At 34.6% G+C, this 25,066-nt stretch overlaps 1 long non-coding RNA gene across 1 annotated transcript in view; it reads left to right on the forward strand.

Moving 5' to 3' along the window:
* LOC116153448 (uncharacterized) overlaps nucleotides 1-25,066 on the forward strand; it is a 571,285-nt gene that overhangs the window by 173,737 nt on the left and 372,482 nt on the right. Inside the window, exon 3 of the long non-coding RNA XR_004137183.2 lies at nucleotides 18,194-18,305. This is a non-coding gene — a long non-coding RNA (uncharacterized LOC116153448). The remainder of the gene's footprint in view (nucleotides 1-18,193; nucleotides 18,306-25,066) is intronic.

Consider the following 25,066-nt stretch of genomic DNA (forward strand, 5'->3'; position numbering starts at 1 on the left):
TGCTTCCCTGAACAAATTCAAGATACTGTTAGTAAGGAACAAATGGAGTGGGTTGGAACTTATTATTGCCTTTTACTTCCGTGGGTATACATTTTAGGAAGTGCAGAGACTACTGCTGGAATTGGAAGGGTGTTCCTGTACTGTGAAAAAGTAAATATGAGCAAATTGTACAAAGGGTTGGAACACACAGTCCATGATTTGGAGACTTGGATGATAGGAATTAAAAGGTAGGGAATTACTTAGCCAAGGGGTCAGTGACTCAGAAGACTTTTTCATCAGCGTGTTCCTCTCATCTAGCAAACCTCTATTTTTTTCCTTCCGTTTTATTCTTCCTAGCTTTTCATTATAACAATATTTTAAGGTTTAAGTTGAGGACTTATCTTTCTGTTGTTCTCTTTGATACTCTTCTACTGATAATTTCAATTATCTGTAGGTTGATTTTTAGTATATTGCTAAGGGTTAAATTAGCAAAGTAAAAGGAATATCTTTTCACTTTTTCCCCGATTCTCTAAATAAAAGGTTAGCAAAATTGGCTCTCAGGCCAAATCCAACCCATCGTCTAGTGTTGCAGTAAAGCTTTATTGGAACACTTATTTACATATTTCCTATGGCAGATTTTGTGCTACAATGGCGGACTTTGGTCCCGTGGATCTGAAAATATATACTATCTGATGCTATAGAGAATATTTTCCAACATTTATCCTAAATTAATCACAATTATTTTATGATATAGGGTAGAGGAAGAATTATCAGTAGAAACTGAACTAATTCAACCACTATAAAATGCTTTTATCTTGTCTTTGGAATTTGTCTCCCACCTTCTTGTGACATTTCAGTCAGGAACACTGCATCATTTAAGTTTTGTACAAATACCTTGGTACTTTGATTTCTCCCTCTTATCCAGCATTAATAGATCATCAAGTGAACACCCTGAATATACCCTGAATTATTAATCTTGAATATCAACTGGACATGAAGGGAAAAACAATATAAGACAAAGGAGTAGAGGTTATTACCAGATGATTCTGTTTATTACAACAAAAATGCATGCAAATATCTTGCCTAATCCTGGAATTACTATAACTCCAGGCCTCCATAGTAAATTAAGTCCAAAATATTCTCCCAATTAAAGTGATACTAGCAAGATAATTAAAGCATGATGTGATATATGCCATAAGAACAGGGTGTATAAAGGTACTTATAGGGCAAAGAGAGCATTTCTCAGGTGAAATTGAACTGAGTCATGAAGGATGAGTGGAATTTTACCAAGGAGAGGACACAAGAAGGAATCTTAAGTTGGGGGAAGAAAATATTTAATAAATATTGTGTTGAACACTTAAATGAATGTTATTTTGTATTAGTTTACTAAGGCTTCCATATGAAAGTACCACAGACTGTGTGACGGGCAACAAGAACTGTTTTCTTAAAATTCTGGAGATCAAAGTATTGGCAGGGTTAGTTTCTTCTGAAGACGTCTTCTTGGCTTGTAGATAACCGTCATATCCGTCTTCTCTTGTCTGTTCACAAGGTCTTCCCTCTGTATGTGTCTGTGTCCTAACTTGCTTTCCTAATAAGGACACCAGTCATGTTGGATTAGGGCTCTTCCTAATGATTTAATTTTAACTTAATTACTGTTTTAAAGCCCCTATTTTCATATATAGCCACATTCTGAGGTACTGGGATTTAGAACATCCACAGATGAATTTGGGGGTGATAAATTCAGTACATAACATATGTATTCATACATTTTGAAGTATTTTGATTCAAATATAGGAGAAGATGATGCACCAGGAGGAATGGTTAAATATGTGACTATAAAGATAATCAAAACCAAAATTTGGATGATGTCATACTAAGGAGTTTGGATTTACTTTGCAAATAAAGATGAATCAAACATAGAAATATTGTGATCAGAATTGCATTTTAGAAAAATAAGTCTTTATGGTAGTGAAGAAAGTTGTAAAATGGGCAAGATTAGAAGCAGGAAGACCAGGACATTAGATTTTGCAGTAGTCCATGCCATTGAAGATGGAGATCTGAGCAAAGGCAGTGGAGTGATATACAGAAAGGAAAGGACATGTTTCTTGGCTAATTTAACTTTCCTAACCCATTGAAACTGGGGTGGAGAGAGGAACCAGAAGAAGTGTGGGCTGCTGGATTGGCAGTAGCTCTTTTAGTGGAGATAGTAATGAAAAAGGTGATTTCAGTTTGGAATACTTTACTGTGGGGTACTTGTGAGGATTAATCTTATGTGTCAACTTGACTGGGCCGCAGGGTGCCCAGATGATTGGTTAGACACTATTCTGGGTGTGCCTGCCAGGGTATTTCTGGATGATATTAACCTTTGAATCACTAGACTAGCTAAAGCAGATTGTCCTCCCCTGTGTAAGACTATCTCATGCAATCCATTGAAAATCTGAATAGAACAAAATGCTGAGCAAGAGAGAATGCATTGTCTCTTTCCGATGGTCTTGGTAGTGACACATCAGTCTTCTCCTGCCTTCAGGCTCAGATTGGAATTTACACCATTGGCTTTTCTGTAATCAGGCCTTCAGATTACAGAACTTGTGACTTCTCAGCCTCCATAATTGCATGAGCCAGTTCCTTATTATCTGTCTACCTGTCTGTCTATCTATCTATCTATATACCTATCTAATGTCTATCTGTCTGTCTATCCATCCATCTTCCAGTTGGTTCTGTGTCTCTGGAGAACTCTAATACAGTAAGTACTCATGGGGCATCCAGTAAGGCACTGGAAAAACATCCTTGAAGTAGCTAAAGATAGAAGTCTAAATTAGAGGACAAATGTGTGAGTCATTAATGTTTATAAGAGTTAACTAAAAGTTCCAATGAGGAAAATAAAAATCACCATTCAATAATAAATTCCAAATGCAACCTTGTACATGGCTCTTCAGAACTCCTCAGACTGTGCCTTGATCTTTGTGGTTTTCACAACTCCCCTTGAGCTGGGAACCATCGTAGATCCCCTCAAAACTCGGTGCCATAAAAATGTAATAGTTTCATTTACTCTCTTCTAGTTTATGAGATGAAAACCTCTGATTAGCTGACATCATCGTGGATAAACCTCTCTACATCTCCTAATTAAATTAAAGCAAAACATTCAAATTGGTTTTCTTGCTTTACATCTACCCCTTCTCCAATTCTTCAAAACACAGCTACCCCACAAATTTCCTAAACTTTTAGTTTGTTTCATTGCTCTATCCAGATTCCTTAGCCCGATAATGCCATGGACTGGGCCCAATCTGCTCCTGTGACATCTTCCTCCATCCCTCTATATGAGCTTCTGCTTCAGTCAGGCTGTGCTCAGAGCATCTATGGTCAGCCCACCTTTCCATTCTTATGCCCAATTTGTATTTATCCATGTCTTTGTTTTGCTCCTTAAAGCAGAAATGCCCAAGACTTACCTCTTCCGTAAAAACTTCCCTAACTACCCCAGCAATGGTTTTCTCTGAATTATCTATGACATTTATTTTGGTCAAAAATAATTTCCTTCCTTATCTAAATGTGTTAGTCAGCTTGAACTGCTGTAACAAAATACCATAGACTGAGTGGCTTAAACAATAGAAATTTGTTGCTCACAGTTCTGGAGGCTAGAAGTCAAGATCAAGGTGCTGACTGGTTTGATTCCTACTGAGAGCTCTATCCCTGGCTTCAGATGTCCTTTTATTCACTGTGTACTCACATGACCGTTCCTTGGTGTGTGTGTGCATGAAGAGCTCTCTCTCTCTTTTTCTTCTTATAAGCCAGAAATTCTATCAGATTAGGACCCCACCTTTATGAACTCATTTAACCCTATTTATGTCTTAAAAGCTCTATCTCCAAATACAGGCCCCTTGGAAGTTAGGGCTTTAACATATGAATTTTTAGTGGACACAGGTCAGTCCATAGCACGTAGTCACTTAACTGAGTTATATTTGTTTATATCTAATCTCTTCAGCTAGACTTGAATTCCTCTAAGAAAGAGTCTCTGATTTATATTTGCTGCTTCTGTCTTTATTCAGTGTTTCCCACCTGGTTGTTGGGCAGCTAGTCACAAATATATATTTGATGAAATACAGGCACTGGATCACTTCTCTTAACACATACAGTGTCTCAGCATCCCTTCCTACTTTGCTGACTCTCATCTTCCTATAATGGTCCAGATTTAGAGCTTCCAGGTGGTGCATATTTATTTCTCATATAGTTTAGCTTGACAAATGACTAACGTTAAGAGTTAATAATTAAATGCCATCCAATCCTTAATTCTTTCTGTATGATGGGCATAGTTTTTCATGCACTAATCCCTCCATCTTTCTTTGGCCAGTGGCAAGTAATTCCTAGCTATTATTTTCATCAGTCCTCCTCCCTTTCCTCTCCCTCCCCTTTCTTCTTTCTTTCCTCTCTCTTGCTTGCTCTCTCTCTCTATGCACCACACCCCACCCTCCTTCCCTCTTACTCTCTCATTAGTTTTCACTTTTATAAGGGATGTGAGAAGACCATGAGGAAGGATGATCCAGTTTTCCCCTTAACTGTGAACAACATCTTAAATTTTAAAAAATATAAAAATGATCCTAGACAAATATTGAATTTTCTTTATATACATTAATGCACACTTTTTAGATCATTTGTATCTTGTAATCTATCAAATCAAAGACTGTGGGTAGACTCTAATCCATGAATTATTGACAGCAGAGCCAGTAGCGTGTCCTTTGAGGCTCTTACAGTCTACTTTGTAAAAGCCTAAGTGAGGTTTTTTAGTGTGTGATTCAATAATGGTTTGCTATGCCAAAGAAGTTTAGAGTCAGACTCTACTTAGGAACAACATAAAAGTTCATTTAGCTCATAATTATTGAGAGAATATAGTCTAAATTAGTGATATATGAATTTATACTATTTTAAGAAAATGCACTTTATTTCTATTCTCACCGAAGCAGGTTTTCCAATTTGATTTTGAAATAATAGCAAACTTTTAGGTCTTAATATAACTTCTTTAGCAAGGTAGTCACCAGTGATTTCAATACATAGAGTAAGTGATTTCAGTACATAGGGTCTTAGGAGGCTAATAGTTGTAGAATTGAAATTTTGCTTTTTGTTTTAACAGCTCTACAGTGCATTGCCCACTTTCACATTGTTACCCTTTACTTAACTCCACTGATGTCCTTCCCAACTTTAGTGCTTTGCACCCTGCCACACACACATAAATAATCCCTGATAATTAACAAAACAGCATGGTTTTAAAAAGTCTGACCAATACACAGGTTGTATGTGAGTGTATACATCACACAGGATTTCTTTGTGTAATTGAGTTTATCAATGTCTTAATGCTGCTGTGATACAGATTATACATGGATTTTTTTTTGTAATATCAAATACAGAAACAGTATTTCAGACGAGTTAAAAGCACATGAGTCAGTATCAGACAGACCTGTCCCTAAGCTCTGTCCGGGCCATGTATTGGCCTTATGGCCTTGGGAAAGGTGCTTTTAAATGTTTAAGCTATCATATTTTAGTCTATAAAACATAAATAAAGATGTTCCCACTTGCTATGTTTATTGTGAGTTAAATTTTGTAATTCAGGGACAGTGTTGGCACATATTAAACGTTTGATAAAAGTCAGCCATTCTTGTATAGATTGGCACCAGTACTCTCCAAGTCACTGTTACAAATTCCTTCTCTGTAATGTTGTCTTTAAAATAATTGATACCTATGTAAATATTAGCAAAAATGAAAATATCACACTCTTACCAGGGAACATCCTGACATTATAATGAATAAATAAATACCACTTGTTATTTTTTATTTACTTAATGTTTTTATTAATTGTTTGCAAATGTTCTTGCTTAAGATAGTTCAGAAAGATCCTAAATTGATGAGAGCCACCTATGATAACATTCTGCCCTGTTTTATTGAATATTTTTTGGTAGTAAACCTCTTCTAAAAGTAGCCCTGTATCCATTCTGGCTCAATATAATACTGAATTCCAAATGAATGAAGTCCAAATAAAGATTTTTACCTTATTTTATTTCATAGACTATTATTGCTACCATTGATTTGGAATGTCAGTTCTGCATAGTAACTCTGCTCTTTGATAGCGGAAAAAAAAAAAAAAAGAAAAAAAGAAAATGCTTTTCAAAGATGAGACCTAGAAATCCTTTTTATTTTCATTTCAGTTTTCCAGGACAACCCAAGCTTTTACTAGGCTAGAAAAAGTTTAAGAGATTCTCACTCATCCACTGCATCCTTTGTGGTATAAACCAAATTAATCCCAAGAAAAAAAAGCATCTCTCTTCAATAACTGTGAAGCTATTAGATTGATAACAGTCTAGTCCCTGGACACCCACATGTCTCTACTGGGCATTTCCTCCTTACTCAGGCTGTGCAGTATACTTTCTACACCAAGGGCAGAAGTGAACTCGGCAAGGGGTCAGGAGGAACCTCTGTAGTGTGGCAGTCAAGACAGAGCCTCAGATGCACGCAAGGACCCGTTATTTCCTGGAGTCAAGAAATCCATTGCTTTAATGGATCTTCCTACGTGCCCTCTTTTCCTGACTCTATTCAAAGAAACAGTTGCTGTAATTATTAAAGCAATTAAAAGATCCTAGAAAAGAAAGCTGTTTAGCAGACTTCAGGGTCTATATTGCCACATTTCAAAGTTCCAACAGAGAAGCCTGGGGTAGAAGATCTGGTGAGTATCTGGTGGGAAAAACAATGGGAAGCATAACCCCTGAGAAATGAATCCTGACTTCCCTCACCAGAGTTCCTCACTGCAGGCTCCCAACTCTATGACCCTGCTGCATGCTTACATCTGTTTCTGAGCTGGCAAGTTCTGGCCCTCCTGAATTAGGGAACATATGACCACTGCATGCCCACTGAATTACCCCAATAATGATTTGTACCAGAGCTAAAGATTTTAAGTGGTAAGATACCTTATGTGAGCCCAGAATATAGGACATATTGAAAAACCATTTTATTGAGGTATGAGCAACATACAAAGAAATATTTAATGTATGTGACTTAGTGAGTTTGGAGATAATTATACATCCATGAAACTGTCACCACAATTTATGCCATAAACATTATCTGTCAACATGACAGGTTCCTCCTTGTCTTATTATTTTTTGTGATAAGAACACTTAACGTAAGATCTATGCTCAACAAAATTTTACATACACTATAAAGTAATGTTAACTATAGGCACTGTACTGTACAGTGGGTGTCTAGGACTTATTTACCTTTTCTAACTGAAACTTTGTGTCCTTTGAGCTTCTTTGATCTCTGATTTAAATTATTTCAGAATCTCAACTTCTATTCAGTTTAATAAATATTCACTAAGGATGTGTCAGGAGCAGGGATCTGTGCTGAAGTTTGTGAAGGGTAGAGTTGAAGAAGGCAAGCTTTTGATGTCCCTTCTATGAACTCAAAAAATTATGATCGACCAAATAGAGAAGTGCAAAATTCTGCATTAACTATATACAGAAAACTTCTATATTGTCAAGTAGCCCCATATTCAAACTTCAGTAATGTTTAAGGATGGGTGCTTCCTAGTTGAGACTCTGACATAAGATATATTCACTGACACTTGATCTTTTAGTCTGTTTTACACTTAACATTGTCTACCTATTAAAGGACTAAAGTAAAATATAATTTTTTTTGTCTACAAGGTCTTGTAGTTAACTGAAGACTGTTTTAGTATTACTGTAGATTATGAGACACAGAGCTACTTCCTGTCTAGTAAAATCAAGTGTAAACTATTGTTTGAGCATCAGGCTTTCCTTCAATTTGTATGTGACATACTAGCCTGTACAGTATGATGCAATTAGATGCCTAAAACATCCATTTCCTAAAAACCTATTTGATTTGCAATTATTTATTTGTTAAGGTATAACATAATAGCTGAAATGTAAGCAAAGAGAATGGTCCTGATGAATCAGAAATGTTGCTAAAGTTACAAACTTCACTAGAATAACAATGTATTCTTTGTTTGGATAAATAGGAGACAAAGGGGAGATTCTCAAGGATATTTGTTAAAGTTCATCCCATAAATCAATTAAGTACAACCTAAAAACTGCTTTCCTCATTTATAGTTTGAAATTGGAAATTGACCAGGAAGAACTGAAATAAATATATTTCTAATAGTTTTTGAGGAAATTCGTGTGGAAAATAAGAACCTGCAAAGCTTATACGGTAAAACATCAGGTGAATGTTGTCAGTTTTAATCTGGAGAAAGGGTAGTGTGACCTAGGATTTCTCCCATTGCTGTCCCTTTTCCACTGTGGTCTTAATCACACCCAACCCCAGGAGTTAACTAAATCCTATTTCTGGCAACCTCTGCTTGGAATTAAATAAATATTTGTGATTGAACAAATACATTTGGGATTGTCTGGCAAAGGATTCTATTGTGTAACCACTAACAGAAATAATATGAAAGACATTTCTTAAAAGTCAAAAATCATCCATGATGCATTATAGAACTATTATAATGGTGAAATTGCAAGCCTTTTCCTTGACTTACTGGATGATTTATATTCCTTCCCTTCTCAGGTACCTCAATAACATCTCATACTCAAACTATGCAGTGAAGCCTCATGGTTAGAATCTCTGAAGTCAAAAAAGTCTATGTGCAAATACCTACTTTGGTCACATCCTACCTGCTTGACCCTAGGCCTGTTATTCAATCACGGTATGCCTCAGTCTCCTGGTTTGTGTAAAGAGCGAGTAATTATTACATCCACCTCAAAGGACCACTGAGAAGGATAGAATGTGATGGTGTATGTGAAGCTCTTGGCATAGTTCTTAACATAGAAAACACCCAATAAGTGTATATACCCATATATAACATCTAGGGTTGACTTGCTCACTTTCTCTTTCTCCTGACATCCTCGTTCTGGTGAAGAATTAAGATCAATATCCTTCTAGGTGCTAAGGCTCAAAACCTTAACCGTCATCAGCTCCTTAATTTGTGTTGAAACAGCCTATCCCTTTTCAGCCCATGTGATCAATTGCTGAAATCTGGGATTTCTTTCATCCACCATATTGTCTTTTGAATGTCTCTCTTTTATTCCATCCATTCTTACCACAACAGTGCATTGCTTCTCAATTAGGTTATTGTGATGGTGTCCCTGCAAAGGAGGCTCCTGTCTTTTCTCATTCTCATCTTTCCTATGTAGAACTTCCAGATTAATGTTCCTAAAGTTTTATTTTGAGAATGATGAATATTTATAATAACAAACTGAGTGTGATTATTTTTCATTCATTCATTTAAGAAACATTGATCGATCAAATGTTATAGTACAGGCAATATTCTAATCACTAGGGATATAGCAATGAATAACATAGATATGTCCCTGCCCTTAGGAAGCTTAAATTCTGGTGAACATACTGGTTGTACAAATAATAATAATTTAAGAAGTAACACAACTTAATATAGTTCTATAAAGTAGTAAACTCCTTTGAATGCTTATTAGTATTAATCACTTTGTTATATGCCTAAATATTGCCAACCATACTGATACATATTTCATATATATTGCTTGTAAACTTTAGACAACTCTGAAAATTAGATAATGATTCTCATTTTACAAATGAGATAACTGAGGCTCAGGTAGATTAAGTAACTTGCTTGGCACCATACAGTTAGTGGGAATCAGATCCATTATGTGACTCGAAGTCTATATGATGACAAAACCAAGTAGTTTTCATTACAAGTGACCTCTCTTTTATGGCTTAATAAATGGCTAAATAATTCATTTAATATTAACTAAGACACCCATCAGCCCTCACTCAACCCTTTTTTTAAACTTTATTGCCTACTTCTTCAGTTTTCATATCCTACTTTCAAGCCATATGTATCCACAAATCACATGCCACTTTCTTCCCTCTGTACAATGTCACCTTGAGTTCCCTAGACTTAGGATATTCTCTCTGTCTCTGCCTATGTCTCTGTCTCAGTCTCTCTCCTTCCCTCTGTCCCTACCTTTTTCTCCTAGTATCCAAGATCCAAGAACCCAATAAGCTTTTTAGATCTCTCCACCATAATTGAACTGTTGCCAACATAGTTCCACTGAACTTTTGACACTTGTATATGACAGGCTTTAAGCTACCTTTTATTACAGAATTTGAGTAAATATTTTATTATCTTCAGTCAACTTGATTCACTCTTTGATCTCTGTATAACTCTATATCATTAAGTGTTTATAATAACACTTTGCATATTAAATGAATCCAGTATATTGAATGAAAATTTGGGGGAGGGAATAAATGATCCCTTAATTTGTATGAGGAAGTGGCTGCCAGTCACTTCACATTTAGATGGGCCTACTTGTTGAAAGCTTTAAAGTCTATAAAAGATTAATAATTATGGCTACATGATAGTAGGTAAATGCAAAGAGACACATTAGTTTGATTGAGTTAGAGGAAAAGTGATGAAAAAAATGACAAAATGATTGTATAGATTGTTAAAATGGTATGTCGGATATTGGCTTGAATCCAACTTTTTTTCCTTTTTTTCAGCAGCTTCTTGTCCAGGATCTGATTATTATGGGATTTTTAATGACTTCCTTAATAAAGACTACTAGTACTTTAGGACTTATCTTTGGATACACCCTTGGGATAATTCCAAAGGCACGGGGAATGTTTAAATTGAAAGGGTAAAAAAAGCAATTGGCTTTTCCTAACCTTACTCTACAGATCGGTATGTTTTAAAATAGTGGGAATTTTTAAAGAGTAGCCTTTTCTGATACAGTGAGACGGGAAAGCCTTAGGTCAGAAACATCAGCTTTACAAAAAATGCCTTGAGGGAGGCCCAGGTGTATTATCTAGAGGCCTTTCACCTCTTCCTCTAGTCCTCGTGCCTGTCATGGCACCATCAGTCCATTCCTAGCATTTTACTTAGCTATGAACTTCTTAGAGTGACAAGAGAGTGATTCATAATATATAGTAAGGCTTCCAGGAAGCTTTTTCACTTTAAGCTACAGGGCAAGTGAATCAGCCTTTTGCTTTCTCGCAGGAACTGCTTATCTTCAATCTTTCAATTAAAGGTCAAAAAATGAAAGAAGACACTCTGGTCGTCTATTATGGTGTTTTGTTCCCATTGTCAGAGAATCTGTTCTTTCATAGTTGTCTCTCAACCTGTTCAAGATGTGTGCTTTTCTCCCCCTCTTTTTGATTAAAAATGTGAGAAATTTTCTCAGGAGGTCTGGAAATCTTTGTGAATTATTAAAAAAAAGAAGACATAGAGAATTATAGTCTTTTTAAAAGGTGGGGGAAAAGTACCTCCTGTGGTAAGCATAATGTTTATTTAAATCCATCCCCAAAAGAGATTAAAGGCAAAATTTATGAGTTAAACTGAAATATATTTTACAAAGTTAAAATCATGCTTCTTAGTGTCTTACTCTGTCTGTGTAAGTAGGTAAAGAAGAGACTAAGTTTATGCAATAAAAACAAAAACAGATAATTATTAGATGTTTACAATGTGCCAGGCTTTTCATGAACTGATGTATGTAATCCTCAAAGCAACTCTGTGAGGTAGGTTTGCTATACTGCTACTCTACAGGTGAGAATGCTGAAGCATAGTAAATTGCCCAAGGTCAGAGAGCTGGGAAGGGACAGGGCTGGGACTTGATTCAATACACTGTCGTTTCTGAGCCCATGCTCTTAACCACTGTGCATTACTATTCTATGATGCAGGAAACTGATATGGAAAGTGCAGACTCAGCATTAAGAATGAGTTTGGAATCTGAAATATTTTAGTGACTACTCTTTATTTCTTCTATATATGCTTTACTAGGATACTTCTATGAACATATTATTCTTAGTTCTTAAAATAATTCAGAAACTATTAACTATATCTCTTAATCCAAAATCAATTTATATTTGTTGAATATATCATGACCTATTGTGGACATTCAAAAATTTTCAACAAGTTGTTGGATAAATGTGTGAAACTACAAGTTATTTGACTAATTTCTCCTATCTCTCTTCATAGTCACTTTGTAGGTGTAGAAGCACCTAGCACAATGACTTACTGTCTTATCTAAACCTCAGAATGCCCCAAGAGGTATGTGTACCCCAACCTTTTCTGAAGATGAGATCACATATGTCTAAGAGATTGAATAACTCAGTTTAGGTCAACAGATCCGAAGGGAGAGAACTCGTTTTGCATTCTGATAATCTCTGAGGCCCAAAAGTTTACCAGCCATTCAGTGGCATAAATCATCTTAAATTAAAAAGAAATCCCCTGTGCTAAAAGACAATTCACTCATGCCTGATGTAGCGTTGGGAGAATTGTTTAAGGGCCAGCTTTCCAAATAATAAAGCACAAATTCTAGCAAAGATTCATTAATGGATTATATTAAAACATTTGTGTCTGGTGGATTTAAAACCATCCAGGTATCATGATAATAATACGTTAACAGTATTCCAAATACGTCTATTTCTAGGGAATTCTAATTTGTTAGAATCCTGAGCTTCGATCCTTAGCAATTGAAAGTCTTAGGAATGCTTTTGTGTAGTATAATTTCTTGTATGTCTCAACTCATTTGTATATAATTAAAAGTTTCTATAATTGCCTCCTATAAATCTTAAGGAATTACAGAATTCCTAAGTTAAAAAAAAAGATGTTAAAAGAATGAAAAATTATCTAGAACTTAGGGAGTGGGGGAAGTAGTGGGATGTAAAATTTTATAGTTCTCTGTTCAGGGAATTTATGCTACATATCACTAGGAATCCAATAAAATGAAATGGACCAGTGTTTCCTGACAAAATTACCCCATGTGTTTTGAGTCCAAGAGAGATAAATACAACCCCTAAGCAAGCCCTATTGATGAATCTCACTGACATTACTATGGCTACTACATTAATATTGCAGGGTACTTAGATCAAAATTTTCTTCAACTGGTATTATATTCACAAGCTGCAATAATGAAGAAATCAGTATATTTGGTGGCTTGTAAGGCAGGAAGCCAGCTTTTGGTTGTGAAAATACTGAGAATCAAACTTAATGAACTTATCCATCTTCAGAAGTAACCCTGTGATAGGGCTGGTTCATGTATACCTATGTAGAAGGACATTTACCTAAATAAAGTTATAATAGTTCTGTGGCCAAAATATCAATAGATGCATGGTGACTTAGACAAAGGGAAAGCTTTAGACTCCTCAGCTTGTCTTGAACACTATCCAAATGTTGGAATTGGCAACAACTTTTGGCACATCTACTACTCCAGAGGGAATGTATATGTCAGCTGGTCAATTTGATGCCACTATTCATTAGAGTTTTCTTCCCCCCCCCCCAATTTTATTTTTTGTGTGGTTGTAAGAACATTTAACATTAGGTCTATCCTCAAAATAACTTTTTTAATTTACAATATATGATTGTTGACTATAGGTACAATGTTGTACAGCAGATCTCTAGAGCTCGTTCATCTTACTGAATTGAAACTTTATGCCTGTTGATTATTAAGTCCCCATATACCACTCCTCCCAGCCCTTGGTAACCACCATTCCACTCTGCTTCTATGATTTTGATTATTTTAGATACTCATATATATGGAATCATGCAATATTTGCCTTTTTGTGATTGACTTATTTCACTTAGCATAATGTCCTCAAGATTCATCTGTGCTATGCCATATTGCAGAATGTCCTTCCTTTTAAAAGCTGAATAGTATTTCATTGTATGTATGGCTATATATATATATACACATATATACACACACACACACCACATTTTCTTCATCCATTCATCAGTTGATAGACAGCTTGTTTCCACATTTTGGCTGTGCTTTTGGTGACATACTCATGAAATCATTCCAAGACTGATGTCAAGGATCTTTTCCCTTATGTTTTCTTCTAGGAATTTTGCAGTTTGGGGTCTTCAGTTTAAGTTGATTTTTGTACATGGTGTGAGATAGGGGTCCAAATTTATTATTTTTCATGTAGATATGTAGTTTTCCCAACATAATTTGTTAGGCTGTCCTTTCTCTTTCGTGTATTCTTGGTACCCTTTTTGAAGATCAGTTGACTTTACATACATGGATTTATTTCTGGATTCTCTATTCTGTTCAATTGGTCTGTATGTCTGTATATGCCAGTACCATATTGTTTTTTTGTTTGTTCGTTTCATTGAAGCAGTCAATTTACAAAGCTGTGTTGATTTCTGGTATACAGCATAGTGATTCATATATATTTTTTTTTCCATATTTTTTCATTATAGGCAGTTACAAGGTACAGAGTATAGTTCCCTGTGCTATACAGTAGGGCCCTGTTGTTTATCTATTTTATATATAGTAGTTAGTATCTGCAAATCCAGAACTCCCAATTTATCCTTCCTCACCCCATTTCCCTCCTGGTAACCATAAGTTTGTTTTCTATCTGTGAGTCTGTCTGTGTTTTGTAAATAAGTTCATTTGTGTCTTTTTTTTTCCCTTAGATTCCACATGTAAGTGATATCATATGGTATTTTGTATTTTTCTTTCTCTTTCTGGTTTACTTCACTTAGTATGTTGATCTTCAGGTCAATCTGTGTTTCTGCAAATGACATTGTTTTATTCTTTTTTATGGCTGAATAATATTCTATTCTATATATGTATACTACAACTTCTTTATCCAATCATCTGTTGATGGTCACTTAGGTTGTTCACATGTCTTGGCTGTTGTGTATAGTACTGCTGTGAACATTGGGGTGCATGTATCTTTTTGAATTAGAGTTTCCTCCAGATATAGGCCCAGGAGCAGGATTGCTGAATCATAGGGTAAGTCTATTTTCAGTTTTTTGAGGAACCTTCATACTGTTTTCCATATTGGTTGCACCAAACTACATTCCCACCAACAGTGTAGAAGGGTTCCCTTTTTCCCACACCCTCTCCAGCATTTATCTTTTGTGGACTTTTTAATGGTGGCCATACTGTTTTGATTATTGTAGCTTATTAGTAATGTATTTTGAAATCATGATGTGTAATGCCTCTAACTTTGTTCTTCTCACTATTGATATGGTTGACTGTTCAAGGTCTTTTGTGTCTCCATATGTGTTGTAGAATTGTTTTTTCTATTTTTCTAAAAATTGCCATTGGAATTTTACATTGAATCTGTAGATTGGTTTGGGAAAATATGGACATTTTACTAATATTAAGTCTTCTGATTCAGAACATAGGATGTCTTTACATTTGTTTGTATCTTCTTTAATTTCTTTAGTCAATGTTTTATGGTGTTTAGTATGCAAGGTTTTTACCTCCTTAGTTGTTTATTGCTAAATATTTTATTATTTTGGTGCTGTTGTAAATGATATTTTTTTCCTGATTTCCTTTTGGGTAATTTATTGTTAGTGTAGAAGCACAACTAATTTTTTTATATGTTGATTTTGTATCCTGTAACTTTACTTCATTTGTTTATTAGTTCTAACAGGGTTTTTCTGTTTCTGAGTCTTTAGGTTTTATATATAGAAGATTGTGCAGTCTGCAAACAGTGACAGTTTTACTTCTTCCCTGCTTGCTTGTATGCTTTTCATTGCTTTTTCCTGCCTAAGTGCTCTGGCTAAGACTTCTAGAACTCCATTAAATACAAGTGACTAGAGTGGGCATCCCTGCCTTGTTCCCGGTCTTAAACGAAAGACTTTCAGTTTTGATCACTGAATATGGTATAAGGAATGAACTTTCCATATATGACCTTTATTATTTGGAGTTAATTTCCTTCTATTCCTAGTTTGTTGAGAAGTTTTATCATGAAAAGGTGTTGAGTTTTGTAAAATGCTTTTTGTACGTCTATGATAATCATGAACTTTATTTTTTATTCTGTTAATGTGATGTATCACAGTAATTGATTTTCAGATGTTGAACCATCCTTACATCACAGGTATAAATTCAACTTGGTTATGCTGTATTATTCTTTCAGTGTGCTCTTTGATTCTGTTTGCTAGTATTTTGTAGGGAGTTTTTGCGTCTATATTCATCAGGGAATTTGGTGTGTAGTTTTCTTTTTTCATGATGTCTTTGTCTGACTTTGATATCAGGATAATGCTGGCCTCATGAAATGAATGTGCAAGTGTTCTGTTCTCATCACTATTTTGGAAGAGTTTGAGAATGATTAGTGTTATTTCTTCTTAAGTGGTAGAATTCACAATTAAACCCATTTTATCCTGGGTTTTATTTATTGGTAGGTTTTTGATTACTAATTCAATCTCCATGCTAGTTAGAGTTCTTTTCAATTTCTATTTGTTCATCATTTACTCTCTGCAGGGTTGTATGTTTCTAGGAATTTATATATTTTCTAAGTTATCCAGTTTGAAGACATATCATTGTTCATAGTAGTCTTTTATGATCCTTTTTAATTGGGTGGCATCAATTCTGATGTCTCTTTTTTAATTTCTGATTTTATACATTTCAGTATTTTGTTTTTCTTTTTGTAAGCATTTGTTAATTTTGTTTATTTTTTAAAAAAACTCTTAGTTTTGTTATTTTTCCTCTATTTTTCTAAATTCTGTTGACTTATTTCTGCTTTGTTGTATTTTCTACTGCTAACTCTGGATTTAATTTGTTCTTCATTTTCTAAATCCTCGAAGTTTGAAGTTAGTTTATTTGAGATTTTTCTTTTTAATGTGGGTGCTTGTTGCTGTGAACTTCCCTCTTAGTATAACTGTTTTAGCTGCATTCGATAAGTTTTGTTAAGTTGTATTTTATTATCTTTTGTCTTGAAGTATTTTATAATTTCCTTTTTGTCTTCTTTGACCCCATGATTGTTCCAGAGTGTGTGGTTTAGTTCTTACATATTTATCAGTTTTTTTCAGTTTTGCCTCTGCCACTGAGTTCTAGTTTCATTACATTGTGGTCAGAAAAATTACTTTATATAATTTAAATATCTTAAATTTGTTGAGACTTCTTTTGTGACCTAAAATGTGATTGATCCTTGATGAAGACCCATCTGTACTTGAGAAGTGTGCATATTCTGCTCTTATTTCTTGTAATGTTCTGTGTATGTCTGTTAGGTCTACTTGATCTACAATGTTATTCAAGCCCTCTGTTTCCTTATTGATCTTTTGTCTGGATGTTCTCGCCATATTGAAGGTGAGACATTGAGGTCTCCTACTGTTTCGTATTGCTGTCTGTTTTTCCTCTCAGTTTTGCCTATGTTTATTCTATGTATGTGGGAGCTCTGATGTTGGAAGCATATGTACTTAGAATTGTTATGTCTTCTTGGCAGAATTGACTCTAATTATAATATATTCCTCTTTATCTCATTTGACAGTGTTTGCATTAAAGTCTGTTTTGTCTGATGTAAGTAAAGCCACCCCTGCTCTCTTTTGGTTACCATTTGCAAGAAATACCTTTACCCATCCCTTCACTCAGCCTATGTGTGCCTTTAAATCTAAAGTGCATTTCTTGTAGACAGCATATTGTTGAGTCCTCTTCTTTTCTTTCCTTTTTTTTTTTTAAATCTATTTAGTCACTCTGTGTCTTTTTATTGGGGAATTTAAACCATTTACATTTAAATTAATTACCAATAGGGAAGGATTTACTGTTGCATTTTGTTAGCTGTTTTCTGTTAGTTTTGTGTTTCTTTTGTATGCATTTTCTTTTTATCTGTCTTCCTTTGTGTTTTTATTTTTTTATTTTTTTGTATTGATATGCTTTGATATCTTTCTCTTATTTTTCTTTTGTGGTGACCTTAAGGCTTACATAAATTATTTCATAATTGTAACAGTCTATTTAAGCTGATAACAACTTAAGCTCAGTGGCCAACGAAAACTGTCTATGTATTAGACAAAGCAGGCACCTCTCTCATTCTTCATAAACTGGCCTTGTACACATGACAACCTCCACTAATCAGCCTGGCTTGATAGTCTGGGAGTTTCTGCCAATTTTTCCCTTCCCAGGGATAAACAGGCAGCTAGCTGTGTTTTTTGTCTGTACATTCTGTGCTGAGTTCAGGTGATAGGGAGCTATGACATGTAGCCCAAACCATCATCCATGTTCTTCCCCAGGTGGCTGGACTGTGCCATACTCAACAGAGCTCCAAGACTAGCAAGTCATATGCCAGTTCTTTGAGCAGCTCCAGAGAAGTTGGGGTGTTGTATCCGTGGTCAACCCTTTCCCTCCCTGGGGGAAGCTAAAAGCTGGGATTTTTCATACACACACTCTGAGCTAGCAAGTAGGGGGAAGTATTTATGCTTTCTATCAACCCAAGCCACTGTCTTTTTCTCCCTTAGGTAGCTAGACTGTGCTGGACCAATAAGAGCTTCAAGAATGGAAAAGTTCTTTGAGCAGCTCTGGAGGATTTGGAGTACTGGATGCATGGATCAACTCCTTCCCTCCCCAGAGGTAAGCTGAGAATCTGGATTTTTTTATTTGCTTGCTCTATGCTAAGCAAGGTAAGGATCTGTGGTATCTAACAGCCCAAGCTTCCATTTTTCCCCAGGTGGCTAGACTGTGCAGGGCTCATCAAAGCTCCAAGATTGGGAAGGCAGAATCCAGTCCTCTGAAAAGTTGGGGCAATAGATATGTGTACCTAATCCTTCCCTCCCCTAAGTTAAGTTGGGAAGTGGGAATTCTCTTGCTGAACATATGGTACTGTATCTGGGGCAGGGACTGACGTGAGAGGATTTTCTAGATCTCACTACTGACTTTGATGAGTTTAGTTTCTATTCTCCTGGAGTACAAGAGACTTTGAATTAGTTTCTGGATTTTAAAGAAATGGAATTTATCTGTGAATTGTTACTGAATTGCTGTGTTTGTGGGTGAAAGGAGGTGCAGGGCTTTCTACTCTGCCATCTTGCTATTGTCGCTACCATTAAAGTTTTTTCATTGTTCCAATTCACGCATATTAAGGCTATACCAAGACATTGCACAAATCCAAGGAACCTCATTACAGTAGAATAGAATGCAAGTTGTGCACTCTGTAATTGTAAAATGTTGTTGCCTGTCTGTGAGCATACTGTAGACTGAATGAAGACTTGAATTAGGATAGAAGGAAAAGTTCATGAATGGGGGAGCTGGGCAGCTACTGTAGTTAAGTCTTGTATGTATTAGAGGGGTCACTCATTACGTCATGAATTGTATTTCCATAGTGACTCACAATATTGAGCATCTTTCCTTGTGCTTATGGGCTATTTGTATATTCTTTGGAGAAATGTCTATTCACATCCTTGGCTAATTTTACAAATTGGCTTATTTGGTTTGTTGTTGTTGTTGTTGAGATCTTCATATGCTCATTATCATAAGAGTTCATTATATATTTGGGATATACATCTTTTATCATATACATGATTTGCAATATTTTCTTGCTGATACCCTTTACAGTACAAAAGTTTTTAATTTTGATTAAGTCCAGTTTATCTCTTTTTTTTTTGTTGTTATTGTTTATGAATCTGGTGTCACATATAAGAAACCATTGCCTAAGCCAAGATAATAAAGATTTACATTTATGTTTTCTTCTATGAATTTAATAGTTTTAGCTCTTATACTTAGATGAAGATCCATTTGAGTTAATTTTTGTATACAGTTTGAGGCATTTTGATTTTATTTTGATATCCAGTTATACCAGCACCATTTGTTGAAAAGATTTTTCTTTCCGCATTGAATTGACTAGGTACCTTTGTTAAAAATCAGTTGACTGTAAATGTACGGTTTATTTGTGGACTCTCAACTCTATTCCAATAATCTATATATTTATCCTTAAGCCCATACAACACTATATTGATTACCACAGCTTTGTAGTAAGTTGTGTGAATCATCCAACTTTTCCTTCTTTTTAAAGATTGTTTCGGCTATTCTGGGACTCTTGCATTTCCATATAAATTTTAGGACCAGTGTCTCAATTTCTGCATAAAAGCAGAATTTGAGGGTTTTAATAGAGATTATTTTCAACATGTAGATTTACTTTTGGAGTATTACCATGTTGAGAATATTAAGTCTTCTAATTCATGATAATGGGATTTCATTCCACTTATTTAGATCTTTTAAAATTACTTTCATCAATGTTTTGTAGTTTTCATTCTAAGAGTCTTTCACTTCTTTTTTTAAAACTTATTCCCAAGTATTTGATATTTTTGATGCTATCACAAATGGAATTGTATTCTTAATTTTCAGATTATCTGTTATAGCATATAGAAGTTTATTTGTATAGGTTGATCTTGTATCCTGTAACCTAATAAACTTATTAGTTCTGGTTATTTTTTTTTTAATTTGTGGTTTCTCAGGATTTTCTGCATATGAGATTTTGTCATCTGTGAATAGACACTATTTTACATCTCTTGGCTAGAAACTTCACCATAATGTTGGATAAATGTGACTGGAATAGACATACTTGTTTGTTCTTGATCTTAGGTCAAAAGCATTTGCACTTTCACCACAGAGGATGCTGTTAGATGTCGGTTTTTCATAGATGCCCTTTATCAGATTTAGGAGATTCTCTTCTATTTCTAGTTCTTTTGAGAGATTTTATCATGAAAGGATGTTGGATTTTGTCAAGTGCTCTCTCTGTATCTATTGGGATAACCGTATTTCTTTGTCCCTTATTTTCTTGATATTGTTTAACACATGATTTGATTTTTGAATATTAAAGAATTCTACATTCCTGTGATAAATCCCACTTTGTCATGGAGTATAATGCTTCCTATATCTTACAGGCTTTGGCTTGCAAAATTTTATTCAGGTTTTCTGTGTTTATACTCATAAGAGATTGCTCTCTAGTTTCGTTTCTTCTTTTATCTTTGTTTGGTTGTAACCTCATAAAGTAACTTGTGAAATATTCTCTAGTTTGTTTTTTCTAAGTTTGCCAGCAATCTGTGTTAATATTTTAACACTTAGTAGAATTTAACAATTAAGTTACCTTGCCCTGGGCTTTTCTTTGTGGGAAGTATGTTAATGCATTTGCTTGTTATATGTCTGTTCAAATTTTTCTGTTTCTTATGGGGCCTGTTTTGATAGTTTGTGTTCTAGGAATTCATCCATTTCATCTAAGTTATCTACTTGTTTGGCATACGATTGCTCATACTACTACCTTATTTTCTAGTGAGAGGATACAAATAGATAGAGTAATTTCAGATATGGATAATTGTTCTGAAATAATTGGCTCCTACTGTCTATAGGAAAATTGTAACTTTTTTTTTTTTTTTCTGTATTTAGAGACCTCCCACCTGTTTCCTCTCTAATCTCCTTCAGTTTCCCAGTAGGGAATCTTGCTTGGTAGAACAGGTCTGTGCAATTATGTTTGAATATCCCATACTGCTTCCTATTTCTTTGTTTAGGTCCCTGTGATTCCTCATACCTTGATTCCCTTTCTTTTTCACCTTCTTAGTCACCTAAAGTATTCCCGAACTCTGCTCAGTGTAACAGCCTCTGGGAGATGTTTCTGATTACTCCGGCCCTAGGGACTCACTTCAAATCCACAGTTGTAGTACTTACTGTTGCCTTCATTTGGCACTAACACAGGTGTTCACATGTGCTGTTTAGTGTTGCCCCTGCAAGTTCTGGCACTCTACATAAATTTGAAGTTCTATGCAAGAAATTAAAATTTTGATTTTTAAACCTTTGTACTCTTGGTACTTATCCCAGGGTTTTGAAAGCAGTACTCAATGAATGTAATGAGTACATAAGTCTGTCTTTCCTTTTACAGAAGATTTAATTTTCTAAAGGAAGGTTGTCAAAATTGCCCTTAAATGACTGAGACAAAATATCTCTCAATCTTATCTTATTTGAATTCGTGCTCTTGTGAGTACAAATGTGTTACACAACTTTTTAGTATCAATGAAAAGGTACAGTCTACTTCACCATCCACTATTTATTTATACTGTGGGGATATTAATTTATACCTTTCAGGGCAAGTATAAGAATTAAATGGCTTTTTGCATGTAATTTTTTTTTCCTGTGGCGAAAAGAGATGTGAAATAGATGTGTTTATTACTAATACTTTTCTTTTTTTTTTTTCCCCTTTTTTAGTTGAAGATAGTTGATTATATAAGTTACAGGTATACAGTATAGTGATTCACAATTTTAAAGGTTATACTCCATTTATAGTTATTATAAAATATCGGCTATATTCCCTGCCTTATACAATATATTTTGTAGCTTACTTTTTACATAATGTTTGTACCTCTAATCTCCTGGTTCTTATATCACCCCTCACCCATTCCCTCTCTCCACTGGTAACCACTAGTACAACCACTTGTGCAAAGCATTCCACAAACATTAGTCCTGTTGTTTGGAAGGAACTGAGGAAAATGTAGTTAACATGAATATATTGTGCATTCAGAGAAAATTTTCTTTAACTGCTTTGAAAAAGAGCATTCTGCCTCCCCTCCCCCAGCCCTGGAAATAGTTATTTTATATGGAAATTTCAGGCAAAACATTTTTTAGAAATGTAGATAGTAGAGGACAAAAAGCTCAGATGATGAAGAGTAGAACATGGGAATTTGAAGAGATGTCTGATGCATCATATTCTTCTATAAAAGTGGTGTAGGGTTTATCTATCTGTAGTCATATTCCATCTATCACTGGGAAACCTATGGGATGTACAAACCAAAGAATTAAGTGAGGTACTCTCATTTTCAAAAAGGTCACTGGCTAGATGTTTATCATGTCCATTTCTTCTTTTCCTTCCTTTTCATGTGCCCAGTGTTAGCTGACATTTTCAGCCTTCCTTGCAGTTAAGTGTGATCATATACTGGAGATCTGATTAAGGAAACAACACAAACACTGTTTTTCTTTATCTTCTAGCTAGATACAGTGGCCCCATCATATGCTTGGGCTTTAAAGTTGATCACTGAAGTTGGCATTATTGGGTCTCTGAGTGACTGCATAAAATCATGCAATGTATATTTTGTGAAACAAAACAAAATTACAACATGCTAAAAACTCTGAGAATCTCTGCAGTAATGAAAACTTTTATTTTTATTTTTAGCCCACTGTTATCCAAACTTACTGATCCATAAAATATTTTGAGATTATGGGGAGGGGTAGTAACTTCCATTAACATCTGGTGGAATGTACTTTGTGAAATTTTGTCTTAGAGAATTGATAGCTCTGAGACATGGTGCAAAAAGGCTGGAGTAAAGAATAAATATACAATAGAAACAGTGAGTAAATCTAACTGCTGCTATGAGTTCCAATAAAATCTGAGAACTATCACGCGTAAACATTAAACTAGGCAAGTAAAAGGAAAGAAAAAAGGAGAAATAGGTTTTTAAACATTGTTAAAGTTTTTCTGTTATTCGAAGTTCTTTGATTTGAAAAAAACTGACAGTGACACATTTTTTCTTTCATTTTTAAAAATTTTGTAGGTTTTTTGGTATACAAATGATATACTATATATTTGCACAGAGTGTACAATTAAATTATTTTAAATAAATTTATAGAATCATGCAACCATCACCACAGTCCAGTTTTTGGACGTATTCATTATCCCAGAGTGTTCCCTCATGCCCGTTTGAAGTCAGTCCCCATCCCCACATCAGTATCAGACAACCAAGGATCAGCTTTGACCTTTATGGAGCATAAATATAAATGCAACCCTACTCGATGTAGATTATTACATCTGCCTTCTTTTGTTTAGTGTAATGATTTTAAGGTCCGTATATATTGTAGTACATATCAGTAGCTTACTCCTTTTATTCATGAATAATATTCCATTGGATGAATACACCACATTTTGTTCATTCTTTCACCAGTTAATGGACTTTGAATTGTTTCCATTTTTTACTATTATGAATAATTTTGCTATAAACATTTGTACACAAGTCTTTGTGTGGACATATGTTTTCATTTCTCTTAGGCAGATATATGAGAGTAAGATTTCTGAGTCATAAATTGACAAAATGTTTCCAAGGTAGATTTACCACTTTACATTCCCACCAGCAAAGCAAGAGCAATATTCTCCACATTTTTACCAACAACTGTTATTTTCTGACTTTTTGATTATGGTAATTCAAGTGGGAGCATAATGATATCTCATTGGGGGTTTTAATTTGTATTTACTTAAAGACTGATAATGATGTGCATCTTTTCATATACTTATTACCTCTTCATATATCTTATTTGGTAAAATGTCTTAAGTATGTGATACGACCTTTTTAAAAATTGTATTCCTTGTCCTTTGATTATTGACTTGTAAGAATTCTTTATATAATTTGGATATAAGCCCATTATTTGATTTGTAATTGAAAAATATTGTCTCTAAGCCTGTACTTGCCTTTTAATTTTGTTATTGGTGTATTTTGAAGCTCTCAAGTTTTAAATTTTGATGAAGTCCAATTTCTCAATTATTTCTTTTTTTGTGATTTGTTTATGGTCTTAAAATTTTCCTCTTCTTTTCCTCCAGAAGAATTACAATTTTAGGTCTTATTTTTGGATCTGTACTTCATTTTGAGTCAATATTTGTATATTGGTATGAGATGTCTACATTCATATTTTTGCAAATGGATATACATTTGTCCCAGCATCATTGTTGAAAATACTAGTTTTCTTTCATTGAATTGCTTTGGAACCTTTGTTAAAAAAAAAAGAAAAAGAAGAAGAGGAAGAATCAACCATAAATATGAGTTTATTCATGGACCCTCAAGTCCATTCCATTATCTATATGCCAATCATATAATGGTATCACATTGTTTTAATTAATGAATAGTGGGTAGTGTAACTCCTTCAGTTTTTTCCCTCCTTTTCAAAGTTATTTAAGTAATTTGAGGTCCTTTGCATTTATGAACATGTGTGCATATAAGCTTGTCAGTATCTAGAAAATAGAACTGTGATGTTATTTTGATAGAGATTACATGATTACATTGAATATATAGATTAATTTGAGGGGAATTTCCAGCATAATAATCTTGAAACTTCCCATCCATGAACATGAAATATCCCTTGATTTATTTGGGTATTCTTCAATTTCTCTTATTAATGTTTTATAGTTTCCCATGTACATAGCTTATGTTAAGTATTTTCTAAGTATTTAAAAATTCTATTTTGAATGCAGTTGCTTTCCTAATTTTATTTTCTAATTAGTCATTGGTAGTATATAGAAATACAATTGATTTTTTATGTTGTAACCATCCTGAACTCACCAGTTCTATCAGGGGTGTGTGTGTGTGTAT

Source organism: Camelus dromedarius, chromosome 5 (assembly GCF_036321535.1).
Source record: "Camelus dromedarius isolate mCamDro1 chromosome 5, mCamDro1.pat, whole genome shotgun sequence".
Lineage (NCBI taxonomy): Eukaryota > Metazoa > Chordata > Mammalia > Artiodactyla > Camelidae > Camelus > Camelus dromedarius.